Source organism: Myxocyprinus asiaticus, chromosome 4 (assembly GCF_019703515.2).
Source record: "Myxocyprinus asiaticus isolate MX2 ecotype Aquarium Trade chromosome 4, UBuf_Myxa_2, whole genome shotgun sequence".
Classification (NCBI taxonomy): Eukaryota; Metazoa; Chordata; class Actinopteri; order Cypriniformes; family Catostomidae; genus Myxocyprinus; species Myxocyprinus asiaticus.
Window position 1 is genome coordinate 11,873,213 of NC_059347.1, and position 12,185 is coordinate 11,885,397.

Below are 12,185 nucleotides of genomic sequence, written 5' to 3' on the forward strand. Positions count from 1 at the left end.
CCCAAATCGCCCCCAGTGCTAACCGGCATGGCCTCATACCCGTAGGTAGAAGGACCGAGGCGGGGAGACGCTGGGGTGGCTTGCTTTCAACCACAACATTGCCATGGTCATGTTCTCGCAATGAGGACCAGACCCATCCATGAACGATGTCTCCACGTGGGCAGCGCTCAGACACATAAGACAGCGATTGTGGCCGTCAGAAGCGGAGAGATAACGACCGCAACCAGGAATAACACACAAACGGAAAGTCATCTTTAAAAAGACGTTCCGTGTGTGCCGCTCTTTTAGAAAGAAAATATACTCTTTTTAGAATATACTCTTTTAGTTGTTTCTGGCAAAGCGCCCAGGGGCGTTCTCTGCACTCCACGGGTGCAGAGGGGGAGAAGCCACTGAAATGCGCCGTAGAATCCAGCAGATGAGGTGAATGAACTTCGTGGATGAATTCAACTTCAATGAATAGAACCGCTCTGCTCCGAAGAGAAAATCTGAATGAGTGGTTGCATACCAGCTCCTTTTATACCCGTAGGTCCGGGGAGTGGTATGCAAATTCCACTCGCCAATTCTCATTGGCCTTTTTTTTAAAAAGCAGAGGTTTTTGGGCTCCCAAGAGTGACCCCTATTGTCACTACATCGACACAACGTCGCGTGAGTGACAGATAGGGAACAGCAGATTGATGGCTAAAATAACATAATATACTAACAGGCTAACAAACAAGCAAACTAACACGAACCGACCAAGACTAAGGGAAACATGAGGGCTATATATACAAATGGAAACTAAAGACATAACAAGGAACAGCTGGGAACAAAGATCAGAGAGGATTGGGAACAGGTGTGTGATCAACAAGGTGCATAATGGGAAGTGTTGTCAAATAGTCAAAACATAATGGCAAGGTGATGACACAATCACGAGGGAGATTGTGACAGTTAGCCCCCCCTTTTACCACTGGAGGAGGAGTCTCGGGGAGAGCTGACGGAACCGCTGGAGGAGTCTCGGGGAGAGCGGACGGAAACGCTGGAGGAGGAGTCTAGGGGAGAGCGGACGGAACAGTTGGAGGAGGAGTCTCTGGAGGAGCTGTGGAAGACTCTGAGGGCAGAGCCACCGTGGTCAGGGATGCTGGCATCGACTGGAAAATGGCCTCCTTGGCCGGGAGTGCTGGCAGTGCCTGGAAAACGGCCTCCGTGGTCATGGGCACTGGTAGTGACAGGGGAACGACCACCGTGGTCGTGAGCACTGGCAGTGACTGGGGAACGACCTCCATGGTCGTGACCATGGGCAGTGATAGGAGAATGAACTCCGTGGTCGTGAGCACTGGCAGTGACGAGGGAACGACCACCGTGGTCATGAGCACTGGCAGTGCCTGGGGAGTAGGAGCCCTTCTACTCCTCTTCCGCTTCCAGATGGCCGTGAGCACAGCCGTGGGAGGCTTGAGGGGCAGAGCCATGGGAGGCTTGAGGGGCAGAGCCATGGGAGGCTTGAGGGGCAGAGCCGGGATCACCGGGGCTGGAGAAGGCATGAAAGCTGGCTCTGGGATGGGCGAGGCTTGCAACGCTGGCTCTGGGATGGGCGAAGCTTGTAATGCTGGCTCTGGGACGGGCAAAGCTTGCAATGCTGGCTCTGGGACAGACGAGGCTTGCAACGCTGGCTCTGGGACGGACAAGGCTTGCAATGCTGGCTCTGGGACAGACGAGGCTTGCAACGCTGGCTCTGGGACGGACAAGGCTTGCAATGCTGGCTCTGGGAAGGACGAGGCTTGCAGAACTAGCTCGTTGACCGTGGCAGGCATGGGCGTTGGCTTGTTGGCTGTGGGAGGCTTGGAGGGTGAGGCCGTGGGAGGCCTGGAGCAAGGAGCCGTGGAAGGCATGGAGCAAGGAGCCATGGAAGGCCTGGAGCAAGGAGCCGTGGAAGGCCTGGAGCAAGGAGCCGTGGAATCCACTGCAAGAGGGTTGGCCCCTGGAGTAGATAGCAGAAGACCAGCCATTACGATGTTAGTAATGAAGTCACCAAAGGGCAGGCTGTCACAGTCCAAAGGGACCATCCCCTTCACTGAAGCATTTAGTCCTAGCCAGAACATGGTCCTTAGGATTCTCTCCTCCCAGCTCACCTGACAGACCAAGCTCTAGAACCTTACACAGTAAGCCTCCACGAAGACGACCCTTGGGTGAATCGCCAAGTTCTGCTGTATCCATCTTTTTGGTCGGTTCTTCTGTTACGTAACTGGGAAAGACAAGACGAGAGAGTGTGGATCCAATTGTAGAACTGTATTTATTAAGGAACTCAAAAGAGGAAGAAGAGGGAACTACGGGGCCATTTACACGACAATGTTTTCAACAAAAAACGGAAAACTTTTTATGCGTTTTGGCTGTTCGTTTACACGACAACGGCATTTTGGGGCCTGAAAATGCAAACTTTTGAAAATGGGTTTCAAAGTGCAAGTTTTTTAAAACGATGCCATTATCGTCTCCAAAAACATGCGCACGCGTATTACGTGTTCAGTCTATAGGTAAGCGCGCAAGTACTACAAAACATTCTTAATTTGTTTATTATTTTAGGGAAATGTCACATTCATAAATGTAGATGGTCAAAAAGTACACCTAGTTTTGTACAATTTAAGTTTGAGCTTTGTCAGTATCTTAAAGCATTGGAGGGTGTAAGGAACACCAAAGCAAAAAAGACTATAGATTGTTGTAAAGCCTTGAAATATTATCCTTTTTAAGGTTTTTTTTGTATTTATTTTGCAATTAGAGATATGGATTTGATTTTAATACCCCTATGTATATAGTTCTTCATTTTTGTATTATTTTGTTGTTTATTTTATTTATTTATTTGTATTGTTATTTTTAAAGATTTTCTTGCAATTATTGTCATTGTTATTTTGTATTTGATTATTGTGTGGTTTGTTACTAAATAAAGCTTTAAAAAAAAACAAAAACAGATGGAATAAAAAAAGGATTAAAAAAAAAAGTACTTCAAAACAACGCACGAGACATTCAAAATTACAATGGCGGACTGTTTGCGTGTTTTCTATATTGGTCTTTGCAGTGGATTGTGGTTACCATCCTGTTGGTCGCTTCGCTCGCCTTGACGCTTCGATGAGTATTCCTCATCGGTTACCTCTCTGCACTGGATCTGCTCTTCACACTATCACGATGCACACAAACCTACGAACACACTATCTCCAGAGGATTTCTCACGGATCTGCGCTCTACACTACCACAACGCACACAGACCTACAAAACACAGTCTCCATCAACATGCTGCAGTTATTTGATTAAATATTTTATTTTCTAAGTATTACAATAAAAATGTTCAAAGCAAATGTGTCTTATAACCACTTAATAATATCTTATGGCTGTTTAAAAGAGACCTACTGTTGCTTTTATTACTTTATTTAAAGAAGACAAAGACCACTTCTAAATGATTATGACCACATTATAAATCCTTTTGGATGTTTACAAGAAGACATAAAAAGCGGTAAAAGACACTGGTAAAAATATACACTGGCGGCCAAAAGTTTGGAATAATGTACAGATTTTGCTGTTTCGGAAGGAAATTGTTACTTTAATTCACCAAGTGGCATTCAACTGATCAAAGTATAGTCAGGACAATACTGATGTAAAAAACAGCACCATCAATATTTGAAAAAAGTAATTTTTGATCAAATCTAGACAGGCCCCATTTCCAGCAGCAAGCACTCCAACACCTTATCCTTGAGTAATCATGCTAAATTACTCATTTGGTACTAGAAAATCACTTGCCATTATATCAAACACAGCTGAAAGCTATTTGGTTCGTTAAATGAAGCTTAACATTGTCTTTGTGTTTGTTTTTGAGGTGCCACAGTATGCAATAGACTGTCATGTCTTAAGGTCAATATCAGGTCAAAAATGGCAAAAAAGAAACTCGTCAGTCAATCATTGTTTTGAGGAATGAAGGCTTTACAATGCTTGAAATTGCCAAAAAAAAAGATTTCATACAAAGGTGTACACTACAGTCTTCAAAGACAAAGGACAACTGGCTCTAACATGGACAGAAAGAGATGTGGAAGGCCAGATGTACAATTAAACAAGAGGATAGACTCAGGGGTGCACCTCAAGTCCACCTCAAGTGTCTTAATGGTTTTATAAAATAATAAAATATAACCAATTTTCATTCAAATTTTATTTTATGAAGCAAATTCTTTAAGTGCCATCTTTCCATTAGGCGAAATACTGCCTGACATGATACAATGAGAGAAGCTAGGTAAACGTGTGCATAATAGTTGTACTATTTCATTTATTTTAGCATGACAGGAACACTGCATGGACAAGTCAGCATCCATGACCAGAACTATTAGTTTTATTCCGAGTATTTTTTAAATCACTTTTCCATACATTCATATTGAAGCATGTGATATTCTATCCCTTTGAAAGATACACTCTGTCTGATCTATAAAGAACAGCCCTGATCATTACTACTCACTCAGCAGTTTGCTGCTAAATAGGGATGGCATCATAGTCTGATCATTAAGAACCCATTTGGGATCTGTGCCTTTAGTGCATCTTTGTTTGTGTGTGTGTGTGTGTGTGTACACTTGTTCGCTGCAGCCTCTTGCCCACATGATTCTTAATTACCGCCCACTCTCAGCTCTGTCGCTGTGAATGCTGTTGCCAGGAGGTCATCCTGCAAAGCTTTACACTCGTGCGCTCCATAACAAACACGCTTAGCCATATCATTATAAAATATACTAGCGTATTTCCATTTTTAATTATGGCTCATTACAGAAAAGCAGCAGCAAGTTGTTGAAAACTTCACTATAAAACTCAGCCCAAGTACTTTTCTAGCTGTATACAGATGACTGCTGCAGGACTTTGGGAAGCTTGTGTAATTACAGTAATTAAGAGTTTAAAAACATTGATTTTGTTCAGAGAACTGATTTGTGGGTAGACAAATAATACAATAGAATGATATACACATGATAGAATACATGTTTTTTTAAAGGATCATGATATAAATTTGTTTCAGAACCTAAACAATTCACAAACTATATAAACTCAGCAAAAAAAGAAACGTCCCTTTTTCAGGACACTGTACTTTCAAGATAATTTTGTAAAAATTCAAATAACTTTACAGATCTTTATTGTAAAGGGTTTAAACAATGTTTTCCATGCTTGTTCAATGAACCACAAACAATTAATGAACATGCACCTGTGGAACGGTCATTAAGACACTAACAGCTTACAGATGGTAGGCAATTAAGGTCACAGTTATAAAAACTTAGGACACTAAAGAGACCTTTCTACTGACTCTGAAAAACACCAAAAGAATGATGCCCAGGGTCCCTGCTCATCTGCGTGAACGTGCTTTAGGCATGCTGCATGGAGGCATGAGGACTGCAGATTTGGCCAGGGCAATAAATTGCAATGTCTGTACTGTGAGACGCCTAAGACAGTACTACAGGGAGACAGGAAGGACAGCTGATTGTCCTCGCAGTGGCAGACCACGTGTAACAACACCTGCACAGGATCGGTACATCCGAATATCACACCTGTGGGACAGGTACAGGATGGCAACAACAACTGCCCGATTTACACCAGGATGCACAATCCCTCCATCAGTGCTCAGACTGTCTGCAATAGGCTGAGAGAGGCTGGACTGAGGCTTGTAGGCCTGTTGTAAGGCAGGTCCTTACCAGACGTCACCGGCAACAACGTCGCCTGTGGGCACAAACCCACCTTCGCTGGACCAGACAGGACTGGCAAAAGTGCTCTTCACTGACGAGTCGTGGTTTTATCTCACCAGGGGAGATGGTCGGACTCGCATTTATCGTCGAAGGAATGAGCATTACACCGAGGCCTGTACTCTGGAGCAGGATCGATTTGGAGGTGGACGGTCCGTCATAGTCTGGGGTGGTATGTTACTGCATCATCGGACTGAGCTTGTTGTCATTGCAGGCAATCTCAACGCTGTGCGTTACAGGGAAGACATCCTCCTCCCTCATGTGGTACCCTTCCTGCAGGCTCATCCTGACATGACCCTCCAGCATGACAATGCCACCTGCCATACTTCTCGTTCTGTGCGTGATTTCCTGCAAGACAGGAATGTCAGTGTTCTGCCATGGCCAGCGAAGAGCCCAGATCTCAATCCCATTGAGCACGTCTGGGACCTGTTGGATCGGAGGGTTCTGTTAGTCACATGTCTTAGTTGTTGAAACTTTTTATGTTCATGAAAATATTTACACATGTTAAGTTTGCTGAAAATAAAAGCAGTTGAAAGTGAGAGGACGTTTCTTTTTTTGCTGAGTTTAGTTCCTTAGAGATATACAAATTTAAGGAATAATTCACCCAAAAAATAAAAATCCTGCCGTCATTTACACATTACTTGTGTCTTTCAACACCTGTATGACTTTTTATTTTCTGTGGAACACAAAAGGAGTTATCTAGCAGAATGTCCAAGCTGCTCATTTCCATACAATGAAAATTAAAGGTGACCACGGCTTTTAAGCAAGATTTTCAAGGCACAATTTCAACTGAATAATGACTTAAATTTTAATCTGTTTCACACAAAAAGCTTTTATATGGCTTTAAAAGACTAAGAATATAGCACACAAGTCTTATGGATTAATTTTATGATGCTTGTTTGTGTCCTTTTAGAGCTTTACAGCCTCTAACCAATCCACTTTCATTTTATGGAAGAGAGTTCTGCTGAAGAAACAGACATGTTTTGGAACCACATGAGGATGAGTAAATGATGACAGAATATAACATTTTTGGGTGAACTATCCAAACTAGTCTCACAGAATGAACATTACTATAACTACATTTTTGCAAACTGACTTTAATGTGCCAAATTCTACATTTCGTTGCAATTTCCTTGTGAAATTAACAAGAGGCGCTACAACAACTGCATTTTATTCACTTTCATATAAATTATAAACTCTATTCACACTCTGTTATTTTATGATATCAAAAGACTTTTACTGTAACGCATTGTTTGAAAAACTATACATTTTAACACTTGTATTACAGACCCACCTACATAAACACACTGATTCCAATGTGATTAGCTTCCACGGTAGTATGCTGTTCAAAACCAGTTAAGCACGAAAGATGGCATGTGAGACAAAACTGTCATAGAAACAACACGAAATGACATGGTTGCTTTAGAAAATATGCTTTTCATTTTTCATTTGATTTTAGACCACTTTTGTTAGGGTTAGGTTACAGTTTTATGTTAGGAAGGTACATTTTACTCATAAAACCTCCATCTAATATTCACCTTAAAAACCTTGTCTGATTATGTCACCATTTTACTTGCTTTTGGCGCCCCCTGCTGGACATTTCACTGGGAAACTGCAGCCAAACGTTTAATGAAGAATTTAAGTTTGTTCTACAAAAATGTTGCCATGGTCACGAAATGTTCATGAGACTAGGCTGTAGCTATCCATTTTAGCTATGCCTTTGCACTGATATGGTTAGTAACAAGCACACTTGGCTATAGCTTTATGAGAATATACTCTCAAATTTCAATTTATAATTATAGCTCTTTACAAAAAGCTGCAGCAAGTGGTTGATAACTTCCCTATAAATCTCTAAAGTACCTTTCTAGTGGCTTACAAATGACCGTTGGCTACAAGTTAGCACAACAGGAGCCCTGTCAAATTATTCAGGAAGGAAAACATTCATATTGTTCGGATACTGCTAAATGTGCAACGAACTCAAAACAAGACAACCAAAATGTCTTAAATATATTTGAAGGGGTTATAAGTTGACTTTTTAATGTTTCCTTTCTTGAAACGACAGGATTCAATTTGTTACGGAATCAAACCAGTAAAAAATCAAATAAAGACATTTTTATTCCTCCGAGATAACAAATTTTGTCAAAACAAAGCAAAGAGGGAAACTCTGAATTAATGAAATCTAAAATTACTTGTTGCCGTGGTTACCATGCACTAATCCCCACTGAAGGCATGAAAGAGTGTGGTTACAGAGCAGCTTCAGTGATTGTCAACATAACTGTGTGAAAATAAACCAGCCTAATCCAAAGGAACCCATAGCATCAGTCGATTCGGAAGCAAATGCTGTAAGATGTTCTCTCTCACTGTGATAAAGGGCAGATGGTGGTGACTGGACCAAAACAACATACGTATTTTGTCATTTGGCCAAGGACAACAGTCATTTTGTTCTATTAGAGGACAATCAATAATCCACTTTCCCTAAGTTAAAAACCTTTGCAATTAGAAGGCATAATTGTAGGTTTATCTTTGAAAGTCAATTTCTGTAAAGTCCTTAATGTCTTGTCTACAAAATGCTATTCAACATTTCACATACAGAAATGTTAGATACAGTCAAGCCCTTGTGACATCTTCCTTATGTGATAACTAGCCCCAATTCCTCCATTTATGGTGTTAATATAATCCTTGAGTGAGATGAGGTAAACTACTGTAGTTAGGGTTACTGTCTGTAATAAAGGACTATACTGGATTAATGCTAAATAAATTGGTTTATAATAGAAATTAATAATGTAAAACAAAAGGTGTTGGGATGGTGGAGGGGTGTCAGAAGAATTGTGACAAGAATTAATTGCAGTCATTTATAAATTCTTGCATTGTGATTGACAGGACTAAATGAACTAGCTCCACCAAAACTTTTATTAAGAACTTTCTTTGTAAAAATAGAGCAGGAGCACAAAATTAGTTTAAAATAGTCCTGATAATTCACTACAAATAAGGCAATAATGTACAGTCAGCCAGTCATTATTGAAAAAAAAAAAAAAAAACCCTCACGCAAATACAAGGAAATCGCTTGCCTGAAACAACGGTTCGTTATACTGTCATACAAAGCCAAAACACAAATACTATGCCAACCATAGATTTCCATATGTACATACTTCATTTGGATGGTCGGGATACATCCACCGCGCCGCCCACACATGTGGCCCAAACTTTCACCATATTTGTTTTGCCAAAGCTTCAGAATTGGAGGGAATTTTCTCTTGGGTCACAGCTGGCATTGAAGTATATGGCCAAGATGACAACACAGCTGAGAACCATGTGTGGCTTGGCTATGGCAAGCCATGGAAAACGTTAACTTGTGGTTGACATTTGGTTTATACTTGGAAAAACACATGTAGGCAGGTGTGGGAGTCCACATCTCAGCCTGTTAAACAATGCCATTGGTTAGTCTCGTTGTTGTAGCATCTTCTTTCAATTCCTATTGGTGGATTAGTGAAAAGGTCACTGCAGCAGCAACTTAAATACTGGACTGTGGACATTTATCCCGCTCTTTTCTGTCCTCACAACTGCCATACCCTTACACACCCTTAAGTAGCTTTAAGTAAGTGAAGTTTTGGCATTTTTAAAATCCTATTACTGATATTTAGAAAATTAAAAATTATCTAATGATTTTTTGGCTTAGTACCTAGGATCAAAAATGTTAGGCATGGATGATGTGTGTAGTGTTTTTTAGGTTATAAAAAAAAGATTTGAAATATGCACTTATTGTAATGCTGGGTTCAAGGAGAGGAAGAGAGTAGATACTTTTCAAACTTTTAATAGTTAACGCAGGAGTGGAAAAAACTATAAAGCTTAACATTACAAAATAACACCACAATGTAACACTTCAAGGACTGACAAAAGAATGTGATTAAGGAGGACGATCAGGAGGCCTGGGGGGCGGCTTCAGGGCTGGGAATAGATCCAGGGGCCTGGGAGGCGGCCGCAGGACAGGGACTGGTTCAGGAGGCCTGGGAGGCGGCCACAGGACTGAGACTAGGTCAGGAGGCGGCCACAGGGCAGGAACTGGATCAGGGGGCCTAGGAGATGGCCACAGAGAAGGGACTGAATCGGGGGTTTGGGAAGCAGCTCTAGGAAAGGAACAGAGTCCGGCAGTTGGGCCGCAGGAGGTGGAGACTTAGGCGGATCCAGAGGTGGAGTAGCTGGAATAGGAGTTGGAAGGCTAGGAGGTGGAGACCGTGGTGAAATAGGCTGAAACGTAGGAGGTGGAGATCCAGGAATTGAGGGCAGAGTCGTGGGAGACAGAGGGCGGAGCCATGGAAGGGTCGATGGAGACAGGTGGAGCTGAGAGAGACTCGAAGGCATGCAAAGCCTGGAGAATTCCAATGAAGGCAGGCAGAGCCATGGAAGGTGGAGCCATGAGAGGCTCGAGGGGCGAAGCCATGGAAGGCAGAGCCCTGAGAGGCTCGAGGGGCGAAGCCATGGGAGGCGGAGCTGTGGAAGGCTGGGAACTGACTCCTGTGGTCGAAAGCACAGGTAGAAACTGGGGGTCAACCTCCGTGGTCGTGAACACTGGCAGAGACTGGAGAGAAGGTGTCCTTTTCCTTCTCCTCTTCCAGCCAGCAGGGAGCATGGTTACGGGAACGGTCGAGGCTACAGGCATGGGCTCTGGGACAGTCGAGGCTACAGGCATGGGCACTGGCTCGTATACCGTGGCAGGCGTGGGCACTGGTTCGTATACCATGGCAGGCGCAGGCACTGGCTCGTATACTGTGGCAGGCGCGGGCACTGGTTGTGGCCCGGGGTTCCCGGCATAATTCACAGCATACGGGGGAAATGCAAACTCCATGGTCGCTATCGCTGACTGCGGTGGGGAATCGACCACCGGAGCTTGGAGAGGTTGAGCCCTGAGATTTAATTTTGTGGTTATTGTCTGATTTACTGTGCAGTAAATTAATGTACTGAGTAGGCTTGGTGTTCTTCTGGTTAAATTCTGGAAGAATACTGGCATTTCATCTATCAGCTACATATGGGCCACATAAGGGCCATCAGGCCTTAACAGAACTCAGCCAAACAAGAATTACCTATAAGGCCCATGTATGAGCCACACAAGCTTTTCTAATTTGGCTTTCTACTGGTGGAGTTATGGCACCGTTTTGGTTCATTTCTGGCAAAAAAGATATGTACCAGATTTGGGCCGGCAATCACTTTCTGAGCTGGGCCGCATTCCAGCTGTTTATTTGGGCCAAAGCTGTGCCAAAGGAAATTTGCTGACTGGGAACAATTGGAAAACACAGAAAGCGATTTCATATGGTTTTACTTATAAGAGATCAAAATACTGGCTAATATAAATAATGAATACTGCACTGCCATTATTTAATATCTGTGTAATGTAAGCTAATTGTATGGTAATAATATAGATGTACATTTAAATGATAGACTAATTGCACTGCAATTATTTGTAATGACAGTTTAATTAATAATTTAGTTTAGTAGCATAATACACCCAAAAATATCATTTTAAGATTTAAGCATTTCCATTTAATAACAAAATCCATCAAATTGAATTGAGTTATCATTAATAAAATGTATCTTTAATAAAAAGTTTAATGAAAAAGTTTTATTAATTCAATTTTGTTAAACATAACACAATTGAATTTGATGGAATTTTGTTATGAAATTGAAATCCATAAATTAAAAAAAAACAAAAATAGGCTAATATATATATATACATATACATACACACACTGGTGGCCAAAAGTTTGGAATATTGTACAGATTTTGCTCTTATGGAAAGAAATTGGTACTTTTATTCATGAAAGTGGCATTCAACTGATCAAAATGTAGAGTCAGGACATTAATAATGTGAAAAATTACTATTACAATTTGAAAAAAAATTTCAGAACTTCTTAAACTACTTCAAAGAGTTCTCATCAAAAAATCCTCCACGTGCAGCAATGACAGCTTTGCAGATCCTTGACATTCTAGCTGTCAGTTTGTCCAGATACTCAGGTGACATTTCACCCCACACTTCCTGTAGCACTTGCCATAGATGTGGCTGTCTTGTCAGGCACTTCTCATGCACCTTACAGTCTAGCTGATCCCACAAAAGCTCAATGGGGTTAAGATCCATAACACTCTTTTCCAATTATCTGTTGTCCAATGTCTGTGTTTCTTTGCCCACTCGAACCTTTACTTTTTGTTTTTCTGTTTCAAACTTTGATGTACTTATCCTCTTGTTTAGTTGTACATCTGACCCTTCACAACTCTTTCTGTCCATGTTAGAGCCAGTTGTCCTTTGTCTTTGAAGACTGTAGTGTACACCTTTGTATGAAATCTTCAGTTTTTTGTCAATTTTAAGCATTGTATAGCCTTCATTCCTCAAAACAATGATTGACTGACGAGTTTCTAGAGAAAACTGTTTCTTTTTTGCCATTTGTGACCTAATATTGACCTTTAGACATGCAAGTC